Consider the following 15,424-nt stretch of genomic DNA (forward strand, 5'->3'; position numbering starts at 1 on the left):
GCTCCGCGGCACGTGGGATCTTCCCGGACCGGGGCACGAACTCGTGTCCCCTGCATTGGCAGGCAGACTCTCAACCACTGTGCCACCAGGGAAGCCCAAAAATAAATTTTTGAGGGAATTCCCTGGCAATCCAGTGGTTAGGACTTGGCGCTTTCACTGCCAGGATCCGGATTCAATCCTTGGTCGGGGAACTAAAATCCCACAAGCTGACCAACATGGCACAGCCCCAAAAATTAATAATTAAATTTTTGAAAATCTGAATAACAAAAAGGATCATAAACAAAGACGAGATAGATTGAAAGGAATTTTTTATCCAAAGTTTATAATGAGTGTCTACAAATCAGTGAGAAAATTACTAAGTCCCAGTTTAAAACTGGGCAAAAGATAAAGACAAGTTATTCACAGAGCAAACTGTATAAATAATAAATCAACACATGAAAAGAATGTTCAACCTCACTAGAAATCAGGGAAAGTCAATTTAAACATGAGATAGTATTTTTAACTTCAAATTGGGGGGAAAAAACCTAAAGAGGGAGTGTTGAGGAAGGATTTGGGAACCAGTTCTTTACATATAGTATTGATATGGTTGTAAATTTCAGGGAAATTTGTGAAAGAACATTTCAAAATGTTATACATCCAGCAGTTCTACTTCTATAAATCTTTCCTAGAGATATCTGTACCTGTGTGCAAATTTATATTTACAAAAAAATATTTTCTGCTGCATTGTTGGCAATGACAAAAAATTAGAAGGAACCCAAATTCCCATCAATATGAGTGGTTAAATGACAGTAGAGCCATACTCTAGAATGCTCAGCTCCCAGTAACCAGAATAAGCTCGACCAATGTGCACTGATGTGAAAAATTTCCAAGATACATCTTAACCCCCTTGGTAGTATCCTTCATATCTTAAAATGTGCATACCTATGACACATAAATTCCATGTCTAATTTTCTGTCCTATGAAAAGCTACAGACTTCTGATCAATATCCCCCAAACTATTGTCAATTGTAAGAAGTAGGTCCAAAAGAAAAAAAAGAATCAGAAATCTGTTCAAAACCAGCAGATTTTTAAGAATTTATTATCCCCTCACCCACCTCTGTTCTGCTATAGCAACACTGGAAGACTGCAATTAGGAAAGAGAGCAAACCTCATTCCCACCTCAAATCTTGTCTCTCAACTACAGGATATGATGAAGTAATTTTAAAAATATATTTAAAGGAGACTGAACCCTTAGGTGAAGGACCCCAATAAGTTATTTCCCTAAAATAGACAGTAAAGAATTTGGAATGAGTTGCAGTGAAAGGATGTGAAATCTCTTTCTCTGGGTCTTCTTAAAATTACAACATTCCCACATATGTCCGCAGTGTTTTAAATATTTTACATTTATGTAGTAAACATTGAGAGACCGAGGTTATTTCCAACTAGATGTTGGAATTTCCCCCCAATGGAACTATGCTTTCCTTTCTAGATACATGAGCTCTCCTTTTTTGAGTCTGAGATGGGAAGTTCTCATGGTTGAATTGTTAACACATTTATCTTTATTTGGGTTGAGTTTGATCCAGCTACTCTGAAGACTATGGTTTCTTCACTAAAAATTGCTTCAATTGTAGATTTATCACCTGGTTGGCAAACACTGGGTAACTTCAGGCACAAGAACATTACTCCGAACCTGGGTGTGGTCAGTGAGATAGAAACCAACATTATTTTTTCCTTCATGATATGAAATATACTCTATCTTTACTCCCAGGGTTTTGTCCGAAAAACTCCTAAAACATAAATTGACTCTGCCCTTCAGACTCCCATGTTCTCCTCCAATCTACACAGCAAAGTCTAAGCTCAGTTACATCAATACTGATGCCAAATTTCAAAAAACGACAGCACCCTCCACTTCTGCTAGTGCCAAGTGTATTGTTCCAGGTGCACGGAAGTATCTTAAAAAGTCTTAGTAAATCTCATTCTACAATAAATAATTACTCAACAAGTTCTCTCTGGGCCAGAGTATACTAAGCCAGTGTCTGCTTTCTATTGCAGGCGAAGAAGTTTGTGGTCTTTCATGGAGCTTCCGTTTACCAACCTGGAAATGGCATTCATTTTATTGGCTTTTGTTATCTTTTCCTTCTTTACTCTGGCTTCCATCTACACTAACCCGGATGAGAGGAATGAAGGTAAACAGAGAGAGCTCTTCATAACAGCCCCCGTTTCCTTTCCCCACCCAATCATCTTTCTCCATGGTTTGATTTGGTTTAGTTTCTACTCTGTATGTGAGAATGAGTCTGCTTTGGGGTGTGGTGTGTGTGTGTGTGTGTGTGTATGAGAGAGAGGAGAGACAGAGGAAGAGAGTTTTATTAAATAGCCTGAAATATCTACTGTGGCATTTTACCGGTATTTATTAAGAAAGGTTTGGAAATGGAAACGATTATTCACATGACTTTTAATCCCAGAATTTTGCAGGTCTTATGCCCTGAACGATATATGTATATATATATATATATATGTATATGTATAATTTTTCTTTCACCATCCTCCCACCCCTGCACCTCAACCCTGTCCCCCATCAGAAACTTAAAATGTGCAAAAAGCACAATATCTTTCAAAGTTGTTAAAGGTAATTTTCACAGGGCTAAATGCAAGTTCACAAGAAACAAATTCCATTATCGTATACATATATGGTGTGTGTGGGTGTGCGTCTTTGTTCAACTATAAATGGTAAGGAAAAGAATTAAAGGTTTTTTCCTAATGAGCTCTTGACAAAGCCCAAACTTTCAAAAAAAATGTAGAAGCGTTTAAAAAACTCAACACCACATGTTTGCTCATTACCAATAATAACAATTATTAGCAATAATGTATAATTTAAACGGCAGCTCTTGGTATTTCACTGTAGTTCAGGTCCTACCAAATTTCACACAAAATTAATGGTGACTGACCATTTTTGAGGGCAAAAATTATATATATATATATATATATATATATATGGCATATGCCAAGGAAATAATATATATTTGTAGAGAATAAGATAAAATCATAAAAAGAAAACTGTGTTCCCTAAAATTGTGATACCTCTCCATCAATTTTTGGTTGTGAAAGAAGTGCTCTCTGTAAAAGACAATATTATTCTCTGTCTTATAAACATACTACACTTACAGAAGTAGAAAACAAGAAGCCACAGTAAATAGACATTCCAATTCGTGCTGACATGAAGATTGGGAAGCATAATTGGAGTTCATAAAGTCTTTTTCATGCTCCATATTGTTTTAGTTTAAAATGGGTTTGGCTGAAAGAAAGAGTAAGACCAAAATTGCAGTTACTTTAACTAGATAATAATGTCTTTCTCTCACACATAAAGGAAGCCTGGGGGTAGTAAGTTCCCGCCTGACACGACTCCCTGGTGTCCTGGACCCAGGCCACACTGTCCTGGTTCCCTCCCGTCTCCTATGGCAGCTCCCAGGTCCGGCACTGACCCAGCTGGCCCATCTTCCACTATCATCTATGCATGCCAGTCAGCAGGAAAAAGGAAGAGGGCACACCTCTGTCTTTTAAGAGCGCTCCCAGAATCTACACTTAACCACTTCCCTTTGGCCAGAATTTAGTCCATGGACATACCCAAAGGAAAGCTGGGAAATGTAATAGTTATTCTGGAAGGCATGTGCGGAGCAAAAACTTTGGGTTTTGTTCCTAAAGGAAGAGGGATACAACCAGCAGTGTCTGCCAGACACGTAGACTCCTAACCATGCATTCACTACGGGACTGGTAGTCATTAAATCGGGGAATATTTGAGCTAGAAGGAATGTTAAGAGAGCGTCTAATTTACTGATGCTTAACCAGAAATGAATATCAGAAAGGCGCTTCATGCTTGGGGCCCATCAGAAACCCAGCAAATACGCATTTCTGGGTGTCCCACCTGGCCACGTGTCTTTAAACAAGACCCCCTACCCCCCATTTTTCTAGCTTTCTTCTCTGGTTAAGAAGCATTGACCAACTATTCGTATTTCAGATGTGACAACAGAGACCCACAAATGTTTAGTGAGTTTCTCAGGTGCTCAGTTAATTAGCAGAAGAGCCAAAACTAGAGCACAGACTCCAGTTCCAAGTTCCTGCCCCCTCTCTGCACCCCTGTGACTCCCCACTTATGATCCATGGACACGGAGAGCCAGAAGACTGGGCCAGTCATAGAAATTTACCTTTCCTTTACACGTCTGTATTCCATTTTTCATAATTGCCTTTTTCTTCAGCTCTATTCCTCCTATATCTGATGTTTACTTTCCAAGCTAAAGCAATGCCTCCATTTGAATACTGTTAACTAACAGAAGTAGAACCAGCTGCCCAAGAATTCTCATCGAAGAACACCCTTGCTTCCTTTCGTGACCACCAGGTCGGTGCCAAGCACAATTTTGCATGAAAGTACAAAATGTATACACTTGCCTAAATGTGATAAAACCCAGGAGTAAAATCTACCTTCATTAAAATTGCAGGACTATTTTAATATCCTTTCTGGCACAAGCAGAGAATTGCAGGAGCCACAAAAATAAACTTAAGGGAGGCAGATTTAATTTCACATGTTTATTTAAAATCTAATAGACTCAGCTATGGGTAATGGAGAATCTAAATCTGAATGGGACTCAGCTCCTATGTCAGGGAGCTGATAATCTCGTGGAGGATTCAGTTGTATAACCAGAGCAGACCCAGTGAATGGGCTACCAGAGTTTTTAACTAAGGAGGATGGGGTCAGAACGGAAGCTCTTCCTCAGGGGTATTGCGGTGGGCTTCACGGAAGAGGTGGCCACCCTGATGCAGGTGATATTGACAGAGTAGGGTGGGTGGGGTGCATTCCAACTAAGAAAACAGCTTAAGGAAAATTACCTGACTGAAAAATATTAAATGTATAAGATGAAAAATCAACTATAGTTTGGAATGTACCTTAAGTCCAACAAGGAGTTGAGCAGAACTGATCATTGGCCAGAATCTTCTCAAGTCCTTCAGAGGTTAAAAGACGAACAAGGCATTTTAACAGGGAGTCTCTTAAACTTAAGAGATGGGTGTCTCTGACCTCAGCCTCCCACATGACAGCAAAGGCTGTCAAGCTCTAACTTGCACATAAGTCACCTAGAGATTTTATGAAAAAGTAGACTACCGTTCAGTAGGTCTGGGTGGGACCTGAGATTCTGCATTTCTAACAAGCTTCCAGGTGACGACCACGGTCTAGAAGACTAGGCCAGCCACAGATGTGACACCGGCAGGCCCCAGGGGGCCAAGCTCATCTGTGTGCAGCAGGGGAGGAGTGAGCTTGGCTACGTGGCTGGGTGTCCACGTTCCGTCCCGTAAGCAAGGCCCTACGGGGCACAGGGCAGACCCAGAGCAGGAGGAGGGGGCCTCAGCCTCCAGCGCAGTCTTGCCTCAGGTCCTAACGTGTCAGCAGTGGGTGGATTAAGGTTTAAGAAAATATTTTATATGTTTAGAAGAGTTGAGAGTCACTGAGAGTCATTCTTATTTTTTTAGGAAAAAAATTGTATTGAATTAGATTAATTAATTATTTATTTATTTAAAATGGAAGTATGGGTGATTTACAATGTTGTGTTAGTTTTAGGTGTACAGCACAGTGGTTCATATATATATATATTCTTCTTCAGATTCTTTTCCACTAGAGGTTATTACAAAATATTGCGTATAGTTCCCTGAGCTATACAGTAAGTCCTTATTGATTATGAGAGTCACTCTTTAAAAATCAGAATATTTTAGTATTGCAAGATTTCTGCAGCTCTTAATAGTTTGTAAATCCACTGTCTCATTTGTAATTAACATTCTCAATTCTCTTACTCTATGCCTCTTTATAAGGGAACAGTTAAGACAACTTTCTTTGTTAAAAGAGGGTATAAGGTATGACAAAGCCCTGAGATATTTCAGAAAATTGTATTTATTGAGAAACTGACCAAGAACCCACATTTTTCCCTGTTACTGTAAGAAGTCTCCAGAGAAAGATTTTCAAAGACTGTCAGTTCAATTCTTCTCACTGGAAGAAGTCTGGCTGTTTTGATCCCTAACTGAATTTACATAGATCATCTACCTTTGACCTTTCAGAGGTACTTAAGAACATTGCTTTTGTTCTGGACCATATGATATACTTTAAAATTTAAAGTTGAAACATAACATATAGTGCTTGTTTGCAAACATGAGTCCAAGAACAGAAATCAGTCACTGTAGAAAAACATGTAGCCCAAAAGAAATCTTGATTGGGCAAGGAAGCTTCACATACCACCACCGTGATCAAAAGCATGATTCCATGGAGACTTTCTTTTTTCTTTTTTCGCTGTGTTGGGTCTTCATTGCTGCATGCAGGCTTTCTCTAGTTGCGGCGAGCAGGGACTGCTCTTCGTTGCGATGCACAGGCTTCTCATTGTGGTGGCTCCTCTTGTTGTGGAGCACTGGCTCCTCTTGTTGTAGAGCACGGGCTCTAGGCGTATAGGCTTCAGTAGTTGTGGCGCATGGGCTTAGTTGCTCCACGGCATGTGGGATCTTCCCAGACCAGGGCTCAAACCCATGTCCCCTGCATTGGCAGGTGGATTCTTAACCACTGTGCCACCAGGGAAGCCCCGCCATGGACTTTCTAATCACACCAGCTGGTTCTAGCATTACACGAGCACCCAGAATTCGTCATCCCAGGATCGCATTGCTCTCCTTTGAGAGTCATAGGTGCTTGCATCAGTGCCATATTGTCTATCTTCAAATTAATAAAATATTTGTAACTTGATCATTACAGAATTAACTTAGATGGTGCCTCTCCAAAGAAGTTTTAAGAATCCACTCAACCTGAAAAAAATAATGGTTGTCTCATCTTCGTGACTTAAAAATTGAGAAAAGTAAACGTTACATAATGGTAGTGGAACTAGAATGAAGTAGGGCTGCTTTTTCCCAGCCCAGGACACTGTTCCCTGGAAGACCTGTCTCACTGTCAGCATAAAAACAATGATGATAGAAATGTTTATTAGGTGCCTTCCATGTAAAAGACAAGATGCCAAGCACTTTAGATGTATTATTGTATTTAATCTTAAAATAACCTTATGAGAGAGGTAATAATAACTTCACTGTTTACAAGTGAGGACATTGGAGCTCTAACCTTGACCTCAGGCCACTCAGCTAATGAGTGAAGATCCCAAGTGAGGCTCTAGTTCACAGGATCCAGAACCTTGTGCACTTTCTCTCCAGATTCCCTTGAAAAAGTTATTTGCTTTTTAAAAAATGCATACACCTCTCTTTTTTCCTACAAAGAATTTAAATTGGCTAAAAATATATAACAAGATAAAACTAAATTTCCAATAAGGTAGATAAAGAAATCCAGGCAAAGGGAAAAATAAAAGTAGGAAAAATAGAAGTGGGTAGGCTTGGTGAGGAGAAGGCTAGCATCTTGTTTCAGCAAAGAGTACAAACTGTGTTATTAAGATTCCTGCGTTCATGTCCTGGCTCTGCCATTGGTGACTGTGGGATTTAGGGAAAATTCCACAAATTCTCAAAGCCTTCATTTTTCATGTACTAGGTATAAAAATACACCTGCCTCATAGAGTTGAAGTGAGAATTACATGAACTAAAGCATGAACATGCAGAGGGGTGGCTGCTATTGGAGTTTTGTTTTGAAGTCTTCAAGATTAGGAATTTAATAGAACAATGAGGTTCATCCTAAACTAAAGGAAAATATTTACTGCAGAACCCAGAAAATGTTTACTTCGTCAGTCCACACACTGAGTCAACATATTTGTTTTAAATATCCAGCAATACAACATATTCAATACCAATCAACTACAAGATGACATCACATGGAAAAGATAAAAACCTGATGTCAGGGAATGGTAAGGACTCCACTGACAAATGAACATGTAATAGAGTTAGACTGCCTACCAAATGTAGAAGAGGATATACAGAAACTTCAAAAAGGAATAAAGGAAACATCAATAGACTGAGACATCTCAGAAAACTGAAGAAGTCTTGAATATTTTTTGCAAATGGTATCTTCCATAAAATTGTGCTATGAAAATCACAAGTAAAGTGTGTTGTATGAAGCTATGGCTTCAAATCAATGCCTCATCCATTCTTTGTGCTAAAATTAGCTTACAGCTGCAATTATAAATTGCCTTTTATTAAATAAGTGATTCAGCAAATCTATTTTTATTAAGTGTCATTTTTCAAGATAAATGTCCATTCAAATGATTTTTTCTGTCTTCTATTAAATTTTGCCCCGAAAGGAGATCCACTTTAAATGATCATTTTCAGTGTTAATTACTCTCAGATTAAAAAGACGTTTCCTGTTACAGAATTATGCACTCTGCAGCGTTAACCACCATCAATTATCATCCAAGAAATTGGCTGGATTCACGCTCTACCCATTTGTAGGAAGTGGGTGCGAAATTTCGTCCTGAGCTTTCTTTAAAGCCAATCCAGAGGAGAAAACTGACAATGTTGAAATTTACCTGTTGAAATTTACCTCTTAGTTAGGAAATTCCCCAAGCTTTTGTTTTCCAAAATCCCCTCACTCTTGCGTTCCAGGAAATGGCTGACCGCAAAGACCAACCTTTCCCATACTATGTGAGAAAGACTTGCTGGCCACTCTTTCTCGTGACCCCCAGAGACTCTTGAGGACCCCGTTGTTTACCTATGGCAGGGACAAACACAGACCTTTCCCCTTTTACCTGCACATGCTGGCAAAGACAGACAGCTCCTTGTTCTTTGTCTCACGGATGGCTTAGCTGAGATTAGAACTGTTTGTCCCCGTGAAATTAACTAGACACAGAGATAAACTTTTCCTGCACAGCTAACTGATGGAGACTTCCCTTGATGACAGAACAATGCATGGGGTAAAGCATCCCACCTGGGGCGTCTCCACTTCCCCCTATGAAGCTAAGGAGAAACCAGCTGCTGAGGCTCCGTGATCTCAGATCTGGGGCGCTCTCCCTATCGCAATAGACTGAATAAAATCAGTATCATTGGGCTTCCCTGGTGGCGCAGTGGTTGAGAGTCCGCCTGCCGATGCAGGGGACGCGGGTTCGCGCCCCGGTGCGGGAGGATCCCACGTGCCGCGGAGCGGCTGGGCCCGTGAGCCGTGGCCGCTGCGCCTGCGCGTCCGGAGCCTGTGCTCCGCAAAGGGAGAGGCCACGGCGGTGAGAGGCCCGCGTACCGCCAAAAAAAGAAAAAAAAATCAGTATCATTGCTTTCTTCATTATTGTCTTTGACAATGCACAATCTTCTTCCTTATAGGATAATCTGATATGTACACGATAAAAATAAAATACTATAGTTGCTAGTTGGAATACAACTATTTCTGGTATGGAAGAAAGAAACAAGAGCTCTCTAGTAAAGAATCTCATGAGCGACTCTACCTCGGTGGTTTTGAACTTTTTTGGCTGAAATCCACTTCCAGATTCCCTACCCACCCACTTACCCACATGTGCAAAAGTGAAAGTTGCATAAAAAAATACTTAGCTTCACTACAGGTGATATATTTTAATACTGTGTATTCTATTCTATTTTTTCTTTTTTTTTAATGCTGACGGCAATCCACCTAATAGACTATGTGGCCTATTAAATTCCAATTAAGTTCTATCAGATTCCATTAAATTCTAATCATTTCTCAATTCTAAATTCGGACAATAGCCTCAAGTTTAGCAGGGAAGACCATTTTCACGAGCTACATGTCAATCTCCCAGGCAGAAACCTTTGCTAACTTACCATTGCCTAGAGAATAAAGTAAAATTCCTAAGGCTCTTGGTATTCTTCCGAGTGGGAGGTTTCCACTTACCTACTAATAATGTCCTCCTCCTTCTCTTCTACCGGAATCTTACTCTTCAAGCCTAAATGCATCTCCTTTCTTCTGTATATTCACTGTAACCCCAAGTGAGCCCTCTTCCTGGGGGATTTCATAGCACATCTTTTACGTATCATTAATATGGCGCTTATCTTTATCACCTTGCACCTCCCTAGCCGGGCCCTGAGAACTGTTCCCCAGTGCCCGGATCACGTGGCCAAGCGAGGTGAATCCGCTCTCGTGTATACGTGAGGCAGGCTTTGCCCTGCAGGGAATAATGCCACATGCCCATCTTTTCCCCTTCTGTGACACCCAGCGTAAGTAGACTAAAACTCAGAGCTAGTTCTGATTCTCTGCGGAGAGATTTCAGTGTCTAAAAGGTGAAAACCAGTAAACCAAGCCTGTGGTGCCTGGAAAAATTCATTATGTTTGTGTGTATAGGAAACGCAACTACAAAATAATGAGAGAGATTTCCATAATTTGTTACTGAAATTGGTTGGCTATTCAGAAAAAAATATTTTTATTTCATGTTATTTACAAAAAGACACTCCTAGGCATGGAATGAGAATAAAAAATTAACCAATCTCCAGTCTTGCCCTTAAACTTTAGAGACTTACAGGAGAGATGAAATAGGTAGAGAAAAGTAAAAAATAGTAATTCTTGTTCACATCAAAATAAAATTCTTTATCTCTGTATGGATTTTTCATAGAAAAAAAAATAAGATAGTAAACCACCAAAAGCATGTTTTAAAGAGAGTAAAAAAAGCCACTTTGTGTGTCCCTTGGCATATCGGCTCCGTAAGGCAGAGATTGGGTCTGTCTTAGTCACTGCTTCATTCCAGCACTTACAACACTGCCTGGGACATAGGTGGTTCTCAATAATTCATGACTGAATGAATTAATAAATACCTACAGCTTATTTCTTTAGACAGGCTCAACTTGAGTACCAAATATTATTAGCATAATACATCATCTTTCTGACTCATTCTCTAGCTTTTCCTACTGCTACTACTAATAGCTCATATGATTTTATGTATAGTCATCAATTAATCCTCCTATTAAACTTATGAGGTAGATATTTATATTGTACTCTACCTAAAATCCCAAAAGAATACCACTTGGAATGTTGTTTGTAAGCAGGGTCCTGTCCCATGAACTGGCGAATCAACAGAACTGCCAGGATGAAGCTGGTTTGTGTACAGAGACGGCCTCTGAAATATTTATAAACCTCCTTCTTGAAAACTCAGTGATAACGCAGCACAAATGACCTCGGAAAACACAACTCAATAGAGAAAGGCTCTCCGTGTGCTCGATGTATATTGGATCACCCTTCTATAATGTTCAGGTTTGATATATCCATGAATGGAAAATACATTTTAACCTCAGTCAAATAAAACATAACTAGGAGGGGTATGCCTGCTGGACAGAAGAAATTATTACTGCATGCCAAAGTCAGGTATGAAGGGTTTGTGGATTTCCATTTTTTGTATCATCCAGACAACTGGATGATACAACTTTTATTTCCTTGAACTATGAAGAATTATTTTCCACCCATTTTATCATCCCTTAGTTTTCAAATTGAACAAGGTGAAGCTGGGGCATAAGTTTAGGAGAGCTAAGTGTGACGGCCACCTCATACCTTTAGAGAAGAGCACGGCGTGATGCAGCTATTTCCTGCCCGGATTATATTGTCCACCTGCACCAGGCCCTGTCTTTGAAAGCTGTCTGCTCTAATGACCAATAGGAAGTGATAAAATGTAAGTGACCCATCAGGGAATGTTAAGGATATCCTGGGTAGGTAATGATCCTTCATCAAAGGTGTGTCCAGCCTCCTGACAAACAGGGGCTTCCAGCCCCCCCACTACTCCCTCCCCATGCCAGACCCTGTGGGAGCTGCCAGGTGAGAGCCCTGGTGACTCCACCCGTGATACAGGGAGCTTGAGACAGAGAAATTTAGCCCAAGGCTGGTGAGCCACCCTCCTCATTAAGAAAATTTTAAAATTATGTTGAAACCCTTTAATAAGATTCAAAAACTTTGTTAAGAATTCCCTCAGATGTTTCAGCTGCTGTTATCCAGCCGTGTCAATGTGAGCAAAAAGCCCTATGAGGGATCCTTCCCACCCTTACATCCGAAGGGACTGGATGGAGGGTCAGTAGAAAACAATGGTTAGAATCTACGTGTTAGAGAGGAATGGATGGACTCGTGCGCCTGCTACTCGCTCACAGTGTGACTTGAGCAAACTGCACAAATGCTCCAAGGCTCGCTTCATCTATATGATAGTAATTGCCCACACAAGGCTGTTGTGAAAATTAAAATATGATGGAATATTTAAAACAAGCACTACCTCCTTAGCTTAAGAATGAAATCGTAGCTGCTGCTTTCATTATTTTATTATTATGCTGATGTTGTTCTGACTGTTCTTTGGTCTGTGTCTGTAATCTGCTGTCTGTAGGGTGAAACCGTTCGTGACTCTGTAACTACCAGCCTGCTGCAGTTAGGGAGACCGCTGTCTGCTAGGTTGACGCTTTGCTGTTGTTAATAGAATACTCTTTTGGCATTTCTCCTATACATGCTGTCTATTTGCTCCACAGAAGCTGAATTATGTTGAAGTAAGACTCTCTTCTATAGTGACTTAGAAGCTATTCTGATTCTGTTCTCATTGTGGTTTTTTGTTTTGGAGATCCGTAGCAGACATGACCTTTCTTCAAAAGAAGAAAAGACACCTCCTCTGATCTGGAAAGACTTGTTGATTGGCCAAAACAATTTGTTCCCAGTGCACTTTTGAATTCTAGAATTTAGGTGGCTGTGTCTGTAGAGGAACATTGAACAGATCAAAACAGCGTTCACAAAGAGCAGCTGTTACAGCCCAGTCACGGCTCCAGCCCAGTCAACTCTTACCCAGCCTATAAAGGCCTCCATAGTTACTCCCCTGGGCAGCTGGACCCGTGTACGTCACTGTTGATCAGACACCTCGCTCCCTGACCACAAGCTTTTCAGATACTCATGAGGCAGAATGCCTGCACATTGCAGTGAACACACAATCTTTTCGTACTGATCTGATGCTAAGAAACTCCTCTTTCTTCTTCGCTTCGTCCCACTTTGGCCACAGCATGCTGTCTCACAGAGAACCCCATGCACCTAGCTGTAGCAAAGGCAAAATTTTAGATGCTGATAGAATTTGACTGTAGAGCTCTGAAGGGCAGACTATGGCACCCTTGTTATCCGTCGTTAACTTAGATGTGGCAGTTTATAGACAAGGAATAGCTGAAGAAATCCTACAGGGCACTCATATCCACATGCATTTCCATTGCAGTGAGATGGACACTCAATAAATGCTTGTTTTAAAAAATAACAAGAACATTTAAGGCATCAGAAAACTGTCATGGAATTGGCCTACACAGACTTTTGAGAGGAGGTGGATTGGGGGCTGTTTCTTGAGGGAAGAGAAAACATATGGAAAATCATAAAGAGAGAATTCAGGAAACATGTTTAAGCAGGGTGGTAAATGCAGCACCATTGAAGCGGTAAAGGCAAAAAGATAGATGTGGAAATTCACAAGCAGTAAACAGCCCGACTTTGCCCGAGCAGGTAGGCTACACCAGAGATGATTCTGAAGCTGCCCCGAAGCTAGAGGGAACATGATAAAGACAACTTTGGTTCTACAGCTATACCATAAATGAGCACCAGGTTTCTGCCACGTGGCATGAGACATAAGTGCAGAGTGTAAAAAGAGGAAACTATTCAATCATTTTAAGCAGAGAAGGTAAGAAATCAAACTGGACAAGGTTGTTTGTTGAAGCCCTGTTTACAGTGGTGAAAGTGGAAACAAGCCAGACATCCACCAATATGGAAGCGACAAATCATAGCAGGTGCACACAGGGGGGTTACTATGCAGTGGCTGGGAAACCTCACGTGCACTGTCGCTGAAAAGCCCACGGTGCAGTAAGTGAAGCAGAGCACTGCTGAACGGGACGAGATCTGGTTCGTACTTTTAGGGTTACATAGGTATTTGCGTGTGTGTTTTTAAGTATATATATATATATATATATATATATATATATATATATGTAGACGTATATCTATATTTTAGGGTTACATAGGTATTTGCGTGTGTGTTTTTAAGTGTATATATATATATATATATATATATATATATATATATATATGTAGACGTTTATCTGTATGTATATACAGATAAGTCAGTCTATTGACCATATTGACAAGGACAGAAACACACAGAAACTGGCAAGAGCGGGTAACTCTGGACGGAGGAATTGGGAGGAGGGGCTTTACAGCCTTCTGAGCTGATTGACTGTTAACGATTTTCCTCCTAACATGTTATAAATGCTTTCACAGTTCAGTACTCAAACATCTAGAGCTGTTTGGAGTTTACAAAGGACTCTCACATTTTTCACCGGACTCGCATAAACCTGTGACATTGGGTGGGGTGGGGGGGGGCAGGAAGAGCCCTGTGTCCTTCCTTATGTAGGAAATGGAGACACGTGACTTCCTGAAGTTACACAGCCAGCCATATGGCGGCAGACCACATGCCCTGACACAAATGCAGTGACCTGTACACTCCCAGGTAAGCAGAAGTCTCCGCCCAGAATGCCCTGCGAACTGATGGTCACGCAGATAGGATCTCTGGCTCTCATGCAGAGGATCCTTTCACTGTAATCCCCTGTAACTCTCTCCACGCCGCGGTAGCTCCCCTTTTCCTTCTGAACAGACAACATTTTCATTTATTCATTGAACAAATGTCGGGCATCTGCTATATACTAGACATTGACGGTGTGGTACTGAATATGCCGTTCAATCATGCATTTGACAAATATTGATTGAAAGTTTAGTCTGCGTTCACTAAACTAATGTTTGGTTTGGGCGGATGTTGACTCTTTCAATCAATAAAATTGCCCTCATAAAGCTTACACACACAGTGTTGGGTGAATAGCTAACCACTCTCTATTTTGTTACAGCTATGATAAACGCTAGGAAGAAACACAAAGTGGCGAAGTGTGTATAATACGGAAATTTGACTACACAGAGGAGAGCCAGAAAAACATCTCTGGACAAATGACATATAAGCTGAAGGTTGACGGAGTTTAGCGTAAGGCAAGGGGGGAGGAGGAAAGAGAACCACATTCTGTCTCTGGGGTCACTGAATAGGCAGGCCGTTCAATGGAAAGGGACACAAAGAACTACCCGGACGTCTCGTGTGGTTTGACGACAGAGGGTCAGGCAGGGTGGCTGAGAAAAGGAGGCCAGGGCACTGGAGGCCAAGTTCAGGATCTCTGATTTTACCCCAGGAGCAAAGGGACAGCAGTTACTGATTTTAAGCTGGGCGGGTAGGGGTGGGGGGGACGGGATTCGGTGTGCATTTTTAAGAGGTAGCCTGGCAAGAAGTAGCTTGGGCGAGGAAGGGTCACTGGATACGTTTCCACTCAGCACCACTGGGACTTTGAAAGAAATGTCGTGGAAAAATAGAAATAAAAAAGAACAATTTCAAAAACCATGAAATCAGATGAGCATAAAGTGAATAGATTTCTCACCTTGGAACAAATTTCTCTGCTCTGCAAGTTTCATGGATCTGCCAGTCAAGCAGGGTTGATTTGAAGATATCTGTTTGGAAAGGAAAATCGC

The 15,424-nt window shown here is 40.9% G+C and overlaps 1 long non-coding RNA gene across 2 annotated transcripts in view; it reads right to left on the bottom strand.

The window, feature by feature from the left end:
* Positions 1-6,423: 6,423 nt before the first annotated feature.
* The window catches only part of LOC102996284 (uncharacterized), a 28,770-nt gene continuing 19,769 nt past the window's right edge, over positions 6,424-15,424 (bottom strand). For both annotated transcript variants that reach the window (XR_008617739.1, XR_003680448.2), the window contains 2 exons: positions 15,334-15,403; positions 6,424-6,801 (listed from right to left, as the gene is read on the bottom strand). This is a non-coding gene — a long non-coding RNA (uncharacterized lncRNA). The remainder of the gene's footprint in view (positions 6,802-15,333; positions 15,404-15,424) is intronic.

The sequence above is a fragment of the Physeter macrocephalus genome, chromosome 7 (genome assembly GCF_002837175.3).
Source record: "Physeter macrocephalus isolate SW-GA chromosome 7, ASM283717v5, whole genome shotgun sequence".
Classification (NCBI taxonomy): domain Eukaryota; kingdom Metazoa; phylum Chordata; class Mammalia; order Artiodactyla; family Physeteridae; genus Physeter; species Physeter macrocephalus.